Source organism: Moschus berezovskii, chromosome 2 (assembly GCF_049115385.1).
Source record: "Moschus berezovskii isolate FMDL1 chromosome 2, NW_MosBer_1.0, whole genome shotgun sequence".
NCBI classification, from domain to species: domain Eukaryota; kingdom Metazoa; phylum Chordata; class Mammalia; order Artiodactyla; family Moschidae; genus Moschus; species Moschus berezovskii.
In genome coordinates, this window is record NC_142461.1 from 1,756,873 (window position 1) to 1,766,437 (window position 9,565).

The following is a 9,565-nucleotide window of genomic DNA, read 5'->3' on the forward strand; positions in this document are numbered from 1 at the left end:
CAGGGGAAGCCTGGGCCCCTCGGAGTGGGGCTGAGTCCCAACAGGAAGGGGTGATGGTGGGGGAGATGTGCACAGGACGGAGGTGGTCCCCACAAGGCCGTCTGAAAGAGGATTTGATCTCTCAGAGGCTGGTAACTGGGGCTTCTTTCTCCAGACAGTCAGGCAGTTCAGTCAGTCGTGTCCGACTCTTTGTGACCCCATGGACTGCAGCACGCCAGGCCTCCCTGTCCATCACCAACTCCCGGACCTTACTCAAACTCATGTCCATCGAGGCGGTGATGCCATCCAACCATCTCATCCTCAGTCTTCCCCTTCTCCTCCTGCCCTCAATCTTTCCCAGCATCAGGGTCTTTTCCAGTGAATCAGCTCTTCACATCAGGTGGCCGAAGTATTGCACCTTCAGCTTCAGCATCAGTCCTTCCAATGAATATTCAGGACTGATCTCCTTTAGAATGGACTGGTTGGATCTCCTTGCAGTCCAAGGGACTCTCAAGAGTCTTCTCCAACACCATAGTTCAGAAGCATCAATTCTTCAGCAATCAGCTTTCTTCACAGTCCAACTCTCACATCCATACATGACCACAGGAAAAACCATAGCTTTGACTAGATGGACTTTTGTCAGCAAAGTAATGTCTCTGCTTTTTAATGTGCTGTCTAGGTTGGTTATAGCTTTTCTTCCAAGGAGCAAAAGTATTTTAATTTCATGGCTGCAGTCACCTTCTGCAATGATTGTGGGGCCAAAAAAAATAAAGTCTCTCACTGTTTCCACTGTTTCCCCATCTATTTGTCATGAACTGATGGGACCAGATACCATGATCTTAGTTTTCGGAATGTTGAGCTTCAAGCCAACCTTTTCACTCTCCTCTTTCACTTTCATCAAGAGACTTTTTAGTTCCTCTTCACTTTCTGCCACAAGGGTGGTGTCATCTGCATATCTGAGGTTATTGATATTTCTCCCGGCAATCTTGATTCCAGCTTGTGCTTCTTCCAGCCCAGCGTTCCTCATGATGTACTCTGCATATAAGTTAAACAAGCAGGGTGACAATATACAGCCTTGACGTACTCCTTTTCCTATTTGGAACCAGTCTGTTGTTCCATGTCCAGTTCTAACTGTTGCTTCCTGACCTGCATACAGGTTTCTCAAGAGGCAGGTCAGGTGGTCTGGGATTCCCATCTCTTGAAGAATTTTCCACAGTTTGTTGTGATCCACACAGTCAAAGGCTTTGGCATAGTCAATAAAGCAGAAGTTTTTCTGGAACTCTCTTGCTTTTTCTACAATCCAACAGATGTTGGCAATTTTATCTCTGATTCCTCTGCCTTTTCTAAATCCAGTTTGAACATCTGGAAGTTCACGGTTCATGTACTGTTGAAGCCTGGCTTGGAGAATTTTGAGCATTACTTTGCTAGTGTGTGTGATGAGTGCAATTCTGCGGTAATTTGAACATTCCTTGGCATTGCTTTTCTTTGTGACTGGAATGAAAACTGACCTTTTCCAGTCCTGTGGCCACTGCTGAGTTTTCCAAATTTATCAAGACAGGAGGGGGAGAAAGCCAGTTTTGTGCCCCCAAGGCCTCCGAGTGGCGCAGGGGTAAAGAACCCACCTGCTAATGTAGGAGATGCAAGGGGTGCGGGTTTGACCCCTGGTCGGGAAGACCCCCTGGAGCAGGAAGTGGCAGCCGCTCCAGTGTTTCTGCCAGGAGAGTCCCATGGACAGAGGAGCCTGGCGGGCTACGGTCCAGGGCGTCGCCAAGGATCGGGCCCATCCTAGCGACAGAGCAGGCACGCACACATGCAAATCCTTCCTTGATTCTCTGGCTGCCCCTGTCCCTCTGACCCCATCTCATTCCCACTTTAACCGCCCCCATCTTCCCATCCATCTCCAATTCCTCCCGCCCCATCAGCCCATAAGGTCTTTACCTTGCTCCTGGCTTCCTGCAACAGAAACCCCACATGAATGTCCATGCCCGGCCCAGGGCAGGGCTCCTGATTTCTGATCTTCCTACTAGCACTTCACACAGTGCTAGGCAGGAAGTTCATCCCTGTTGCTGCACATGTGCTTTGTGCCGGGCCCATGCGTGCCGTTTCGTCCACAGGTGGGAAACGGGCTCTGAGAAGCCTGGGAGCTTGCTGCCCCATTGTCTGGGTAATTGCTGTGTCTCCCGGGCTCCAGTCTAAACGGCTCTTCCTCAGGGCAGTTCTTTGTGACTCCCCCATCCACCCCCACCCACAGTGTTCTGGGGGCGCTAATCACAGGGCACTGAATCATTTCTTTGCTGGTTCCCTCTCCCTGCTCTCTGTGGAGGGGGCGTAACTACATTGCTGACCTCTTTGTCCTGAATGCTCAGCATGGACGCCAGTTCCGAGAAGACCCCAGGGGATGTCTGCTGTTTGAGGAGTGAATGGCTTCCTGATTTTGTGCACCTCCAGCTCTCTGGACTCTCAAATGCCTCACGGGTAGGTAGGTGGGAAATAGGTCCCAAGCATTAGCTTGGTGCAAAGGTAGCTTTCTATTCCTAGGCCCTAGAAAATACTTTTAAAGAATCCACTTTCCTTCCTCCAATTAAAATGACAATATTCATCTAGAAAGCTACAAATAACAAAAGCTAGAGAGGGTGTGAATGGCACCCCACTCCAGTACTCTTGCCTGGAGAATCCCGTGGACGGAGGAGCCTGGTGGGCTGCAGTCCATGGGGTCTGCAGAGTGGGACTTGACTGACGCGACTCAGCAGCAGTAGCAGCAGCAGCAGAGAGGGTGTGAAGGAGAGGGAACCCTCCTCCACTGCTGGTGGGGACCTAAGTCGGTGCAGCTACTGTGGAGAACAGCATGGAGGCCCCTCAGGAAACTCAGAGGAGAGTTACCATGTGATCTAGCGATCCTACTCCTACACGGATTACTGGACAAAACTAAGAGTTCAGAAATAGTTAGCACTGGTCAAAATAGACAAGAAACAACCCCGACGTCCATCGACAGATGAGCGGGTGACGACGTGGGACATGTATGCAACAGATGCTACGCGGGCATAAGGGAGAACGCAACAACGCCATTTGCAGCAACACGGATGCAAGCAGAGACTGTCAGACTAAGTCAGAAGGAGAAAGACAAATGCCATACGAGAGCATTTGATGTGGGGCCCAAAACGTGACAGCAACGCACACATCTCTGAGGCAGAGACAGACTCGCAGAGAAAGCAGACTGGGGGCTGCCAAGGGGGAGAGGCTGGGGGAGGAGTAAAGTGCGTGGTTGGGGTTAGCAGACGCAAGCCTTCATATATAGAGGGGGTGAACAACAAGGTCCCGCTGTACAGCGTCAGTTCAGTTCAGTTCAGTCGCTCAGTCGTGTCCGACTCTGCAACCCCATGAATCACAGCACGCCAGGCCTCCCTGTCCATCACCAACTCCCGGAGTCCACTCAGACTCATGTCCATCGAGTCAGTGATGCCATCCAGCCATCTCATTCTCTGTCGTTCCCTTCTCCTCCCACTCCCACTACCTCCCAGCATCAGAGTCTTTTCCAGTGAGTCAGCTCTTCGCATGAGGTGGCCAAAGTATTGGAGTTTCAGCTTCAGCATCAATCCTTCCAATGAACACTCTGGACTGGTCTCCTTTAGAATGGACTGGTTGGATCTCCTTGCAGTGTAGAGAACTATATTCAGTATCCTGCGATGAACCATCATGGAAAGGAATATAAAAAAGAATGCACTCATATGTACAACTGTGCTGCACAGAAGTAAATAGCACAACATTGTAAATCAACTCCACAACAACAACAACAGTGTCATTCCACTTCATGGCAATCGGATTGGAGAAAAGTTTAGAACTGGTAATGTTGTGTACTGACAACAGTGTGGAGCACCGCATTCTGGAAGAAGCCTGGTTGTCTGAAGGGAAACGAAGTGTCGCATCCCTGGGCTCCCTTCCTCCCACGCCCAGGGTACTCCAGGGAAACCCTCTCACAAGTCCCTGGGGGAATCCGGGTATCTGCTCTTTGGGGAGCAGTTGTCTCTCTGGAAAGCTCTGCAGCAGTCAGAGGCATTGAACAAGGTTTACACATAGAAGCACAGATAGATCTTAAAAACACAGCATTAAGAGGAAAAAGTAAGCAACAGAATGAAATCTGTAGTCGAAAACCATTCATGTAGATGAAAGCCCATTCACCCAATCGACAACACCATGTTTCACGGGAAGGCTCCAAGTGTAAGGACATACATTAGAGGGCTTAGAGTGGGGTTCTGCGGTGGGGAGAGGAAAGAGTGGGGCCGGGGGAAAACCCAGCCAAGCAAAGCAAGAAGGGGTGGGGCTGTGAGAGCACGGGGCACTGGGTGAGTGAGGGTGCGGAGGGCTTGATGTACTCTCCTTTCAAGGAGGAGGCGACCACTGACTCACCAGCCTTCCACCTCCTCTTCCTCCTGTGGATCCCAGTGGGCTTAGAGCAGGTTTGGACAGGGTTTCTCAACTCCAGCACTATTGACATTTTGCCGGGGGAACCACCCTGCCCCTTGTGGGATGTTTGGCAGCAACCAACTCTCCCCACCAGCTGCCAACAGCACCCACTGAGTTGCGACAACCGAAGTGTCTTTAGACTTCACCAGACGTCCCTGGGGGAGCCGCTCCTGGGTGGGACCCACTGGGGGAGAATTAAAGCCTGGACACCTGTTCCAAATCTTCTAAGTAAGTGGGCCACACTTGCTTTACACACACACACACACACACACACACACGCGTGCGCGCGCAGAAGCTCAGGGTCTGGAGCTCCATCTTGAAAGCTGCCAGCTTTGCTTGCACATCTGAATCACGGCTCTGGAGATTCCAGTTACAGCCCATAACCGCGTCTGCCTTGGGCTTCCTCCTAATTTTAACCAGCAGCTGGATTTGCATAGGATATTTGCATCTGAGATTACCCATGGTTCTCTGGGAGACACAGTTGATAGCAGACGATGGCAAGAAATATATATAATTTCATTTCAGCTTGCAGGGGAGGAGAGGGAAAGGAGGCGTGTTTCAGGAAGGGAGGGGACGCGTAGGAAATTGCAATGCCTTGTGTGCTTGAAGAGGGGACGCAAAGTGGGTGTTGCGCTGGTTACTGGGCAGGAAGGGCTGTCTGCACCCGGCTTGGGTATTTGGTGGCAAGTGAGTGAGTCACACAGCAAACGAGCAGGGCCCCCTGAGACTCCTCAGGAGGGGCTGCTGGTCCCGGTGGAGGCAGACAGAGGGGAGGAAAGGGTGGCGTAGACAGTCTCCAGACCAGCACAGAGGCCCAGGCCCTGCCCCCAGGAGCTCAGCCGCCCGCCAGCACTGCCTGACAGCCTACTGTGTGCTCCCCAGGCACTGTCCCCACGCGGGGCCGTTCCATCCCATAGTCGCCCCTCAAGGCGAACGTTGCCTTCCTCCTGTACTTTATCTTTTACTGGAGGGTAATTGCTTTACTGTTGGGCTCGTTTCTGCCAGACAACCGCGTGTCAGTCGTAGCTATGTATATAGGGGGGAGACAGAGGCTCCCGGGTCTCACTGTTAGAACAGAACAGAGCGTGAACGGGAACAAAAGCCAGACTTGAAAACCAGTCCTCTTCCTGACCCCTTGGCAGCTGTCGCTGACTTGCAAAGTGCACGTGCCACGTGGGCCAAGGCCTAACCGGTGAGTCCCTGTTCCCCGCAGGCCCACCTCCGGGCACCCGTTGGTCACAGTCTCCGTGTCGCTGACCCCGTGCCTTGCGATCCTCTGCCCTCGTGCGTATTTTACTTTTCCTCTGTCTCTCTCCCCTGCTCTTGACCGGGAATGTCTTAGGAGCAGAGAACATAATTGGCTCATCTCTCTCTCTAGTGCTCAAGAAATAAACATGGTAAAATCTGGGCTAATTTTTGACTGGGAATAGGAGAGGAACCAATCCCCATCATTGCAGTGGAATACTACCTCGTTCGGGAAGCGTCCTGATTTTCCCAGAAGGCAGAGACCTTCAGATGCGATCTTTGTTCTAAGTCTCGTGTGGCAAGAGGCATCCGGTAGCCCTGCTCACATTTCACCCGCACGGTGGATCCCCGTGAAGCTGCTGATGACCCCTCAAACCCAGCTGCTTCTGCAGTCTCCGCCCAGAACAGGGCCTTGCATGCAGGAAACTGACCACAGAAGAGCGGGCGGATGAACGGATGGGCGCATGGGAGGCGCGCTTGAGGGATGAAAGGACAGATGAGTGCGTGGACGCGTGGGTGATGGACGGGAAGAAGGCGACAGACATTATAAGATGGGCGTATGTTTGGATGCTGGTTTAAGAGTTAAGTGAGTGGATACACGGATGGTGGGTTTACGGATGGTGGCTGGACAGATGGAGGAGGAGCAGATGGTGGGGTGCTGGGATGTGGGAGAGGGAGCAGGTCAGTGAACGGGCGGATGGGTGAAGATTTGGGTGAGTGGAATAATGGCGTGGAGGCTGAGTAACCGGGTGGTGAAGGCTGGGTGGGCCTGTGGCACGGGAGGCGGCTGGCTTGTGGCGTGATGGCTGCAGAGATGGAAGAGGCGTCTTCTCGTCTCCCAGGAGCACACTCAGCTGCCTTAAGTAAAACAGCCTGCCACGCTCCTTTCCCCCCAGGTCCCCCGTTAGTCTCCCTGCCACTCCTGCTCCCTTCCACTCTCTGAGCGGGGGCTCCGAGGTGCCAGATGGACATCTTCCCAGGCAGTTCGGCTCCAGTCTCTGCCTCTGTGCTGAGAGCCATTCTCGCTGCGTAGAGATTTAATGCTTAACTCCAGCTTCTTCCCGCTCCTCACCTGCCTGAGGAGGTAGAGGCAGCGATTTGCATATTTATTAAATATCTCTTAGCAGGATACACAAGCTGCATAGCTACAGCCCGCTCCCAGAGTCGTCCTGCTGGCAGACAAGACCGAGTGTGATCAGCGCGGCCTCAGCACCCACTAAAGAGCTGTTTCAGGGCCCAGAGGGCTACGAGGGGAGCCAGGGGCCGCGGGGCGGGGAGAGCAGACAAGGCCCTGGAGCCGGGCGCTACATTGTCTCCCAGCTGTTGGGCACTGGGGGGTTTCCTGTTCTCTACCCAGGAGGAAGGGCTCTGAGGGACTCTCCTCCAGTCCCCTGCCTCCACGTGGCACCCCTGAAATTCAGCGTTTCCCAGAAATTTCCCAGAGGAGCGCGTTTAGAAGCATCTCTGTGTTTCTTTTGCTGCTCAGTTTATGCAGAAGTCCTTCCTAAGGTCTAAACCAAAGTAAGCCTGTCTTTGCATAAGTGCTTTGGTGCATTGTTGCCTTTGGCTAAAACAGGACAGACATCACCACGGGTTGGGATGTCCCCTCCCAAGCAAAGCCACCCCATGAGGTCCAGCCTTGGAGCTGAAGTGTCTGGGGCCTGGGACACCAGCCCTCTGTTATCTGGAAAGGAGTCCTTGGGGTGGGGACTGGGTGTCCGACTGGGGACCGGATGTGCCTTGCTATAAACTGGGATGAACCTCCCCCTACAGACAGGGCACCGCGTCTCTTCCTCCCCTTTCTTGTCACAATTCTGAGTTTGGGGTTCAGATCTGAGGATGTGGTGTCTGCAGTCAGACCTCCCAGGTGCTGACTGACCCCTGTCTCACCTCTTACAGCTGCGTGACCTCGGGCAAGTGGCAGACCCTCTCTGAGCCTGTTTGCTCATCTGAACGTGAGGATGATGACGAGGATGCCCACCTCATGAGGTGATCACAGGGAGTTCTGCACCCCAGGACATGAGCTCAATAAGGAAGTACCCCTGTCCTGTGCACCCCACCCCCAGGACGTGAGCTCAACACGGAAGCTCCACTGCCCTGAGCACTTGTCCAGATGCCTTCCCCCAGGACAGCAGGAAAGGAACAGGCCCTGTACTTCTGGATCTCCCACCCAGTGTCCCCCAAGTGCAATGAAGGACGTTCAGGGCTTAGCACAGAGTCTGACTTTGGGCTGAACACCAGTTGGTCGTTCCTGGTATGGAATCATGGGACGTTAGAAGTTCCAAGCGAGGCTGGCTGCCTGCCTGCATTTCCCAGGGATACGGGAAGAGCTCGGGGACTGGGATATGTCCTGTGTCCTGTGTGGAGCGTGACTCCTCCCAACCACCCTCAGGTCGGTGCTCCAAACACAGCGATTGACAGACAGGAAAACTGAGCACTGGAGGGAGGAGGAGACACACAGGACGGTGGTGAGCTGGGGACCCACGTCTCTCTTTGTGTTCTCTTCCCAGACAAGTCACGAGGGATCCTTGACTCAGAAAGAGCCCAGCACTCCAGGAAGAGGAGGTGGAAACCTACCAACAGCTTCCCCCACCTCCCACTCCCCTGGACTGGTCCAGGCTACAGCCTCATAAACCTTCCTGAAAGCGCTCATAAACACAGAGCCTGGCTGGCTCCAAGTCCGCTGCTGCAAAAAAGCAAAATCTCTGGTCGTAAAGTAATCCCCATAAAAAAAAAAAAAAAGAAAGGAAAAACCCCAAAGTAAAAACAGTAGTGAAAACAGTAACAGTCTCTAGGAGACAAGGAAGAGGCTGAGCCTCCATGCCTGGGTGGTGAGGGGAGCAGGGGGCCTGGCCCCAGAGGCCCCGACTAAAAGGCCCCAAGCGCGCGGAGCCTCGTGGACCATGGTCCAAGCTGGTAGACGGGGTGGGGTGGCTGGGGACGGGAGATGGAGGTGTTGAAGACTGGTCCGGCTTCTGTGAGAAGGACTTCGCATCCACCCCCTCCCTGGGGCCGCCAACAGTATCAAGGTTTCCAGGGTTGGGATACCCATTGCACAGATGCAGAAACTGAGGTCAAGGAGAAGTAAGGACTCAGCCAGGGCTCTGGCCTGCAGCCCCGTGCAGGACCCCACGCGGCTGCTCTTGAGGGCCCACGTCCCTGGAATAGATGGGGCCTGACTCCACACGGCTGCTCTTGAGAGCCCAAGTCCCTGGAATAGATGGGGCCTGACCCCACACGGCTGCTCTTGAGAGCCCAAGTCCCTGGAATAGATGGGGCCTGACCCCACGCGGCTGCTCTTGAGAGCCCAAGTCCCTGGAATAGATGGGGCCTGACCCCACACGGCTGCTCTTGAGAGCCCAAGTCCCTGGAATAGATGGGGCCTGACCCCACGCGGCTGCTCTTGAGGGCCCACGTCCCTGGAATAGATGGGGCTTGACTCCACACGGCTGCTCTTGAGAGCCCAAGTCCCTGGAATAGATGGGGCCTGGAATAGATGGGGCCTGACTCCACGTGGCTGCTCTTGAGGGCCCAAGTCCCTGGAAAGATGGGGCCTGACTCCACACGGCTGCTCTTGAGGGCCCAAGTCCCTGGAATAGATGGGGCCTGACTCCACCCCCAAAAGGCATGCCAAGGCTTGGGAGGTAAACACAGCTCTGGGATCCCAGGTGGGTGCTTCTGTTTGTCACCATTACTCATGGGAAATGATCGCTCTTACCTCACCTGGGGATGAAGTGATGTAAGAGAGGCACACACAGGCTCTGGTGCCTGCTCAGGGGTGCGTGGGGGCTCTGGGAACCCGGCTGGGCCAACTTAGCATCCTGGCAAAGTGACGCTTCCAGGCCCAGGGGCCAACATGACGCTTAGGGGTGGGGACAGA

General features: G+C 54.1%; 1 long non-coding RNA gene across 1 annotated transcript in view; it reads left to right on the forward strand.

The window, feature by feature from the left end:
• The window catches only part of LOC148778440 (uncharacterized), a 191,809-nt gene extending 183,479 nt beyond the window's left edge, over window positions 1-8,330 (forward strand). Inside the window, exons 3-4 of the long non-coding RNA XR_016038626.1 lie at window positions 7,585-7,674; window positions 8,196-8,330. This is a non-coding gene — a long non-coding RNA (uncharacterized LOC148778440). The remainder of the gene's footprint in view (window positions 1-7,584; window positions 7,675-8,195) is intronic.
• Window positions 8,331-9,565: the final 1,235 nt, after the last annotated feature.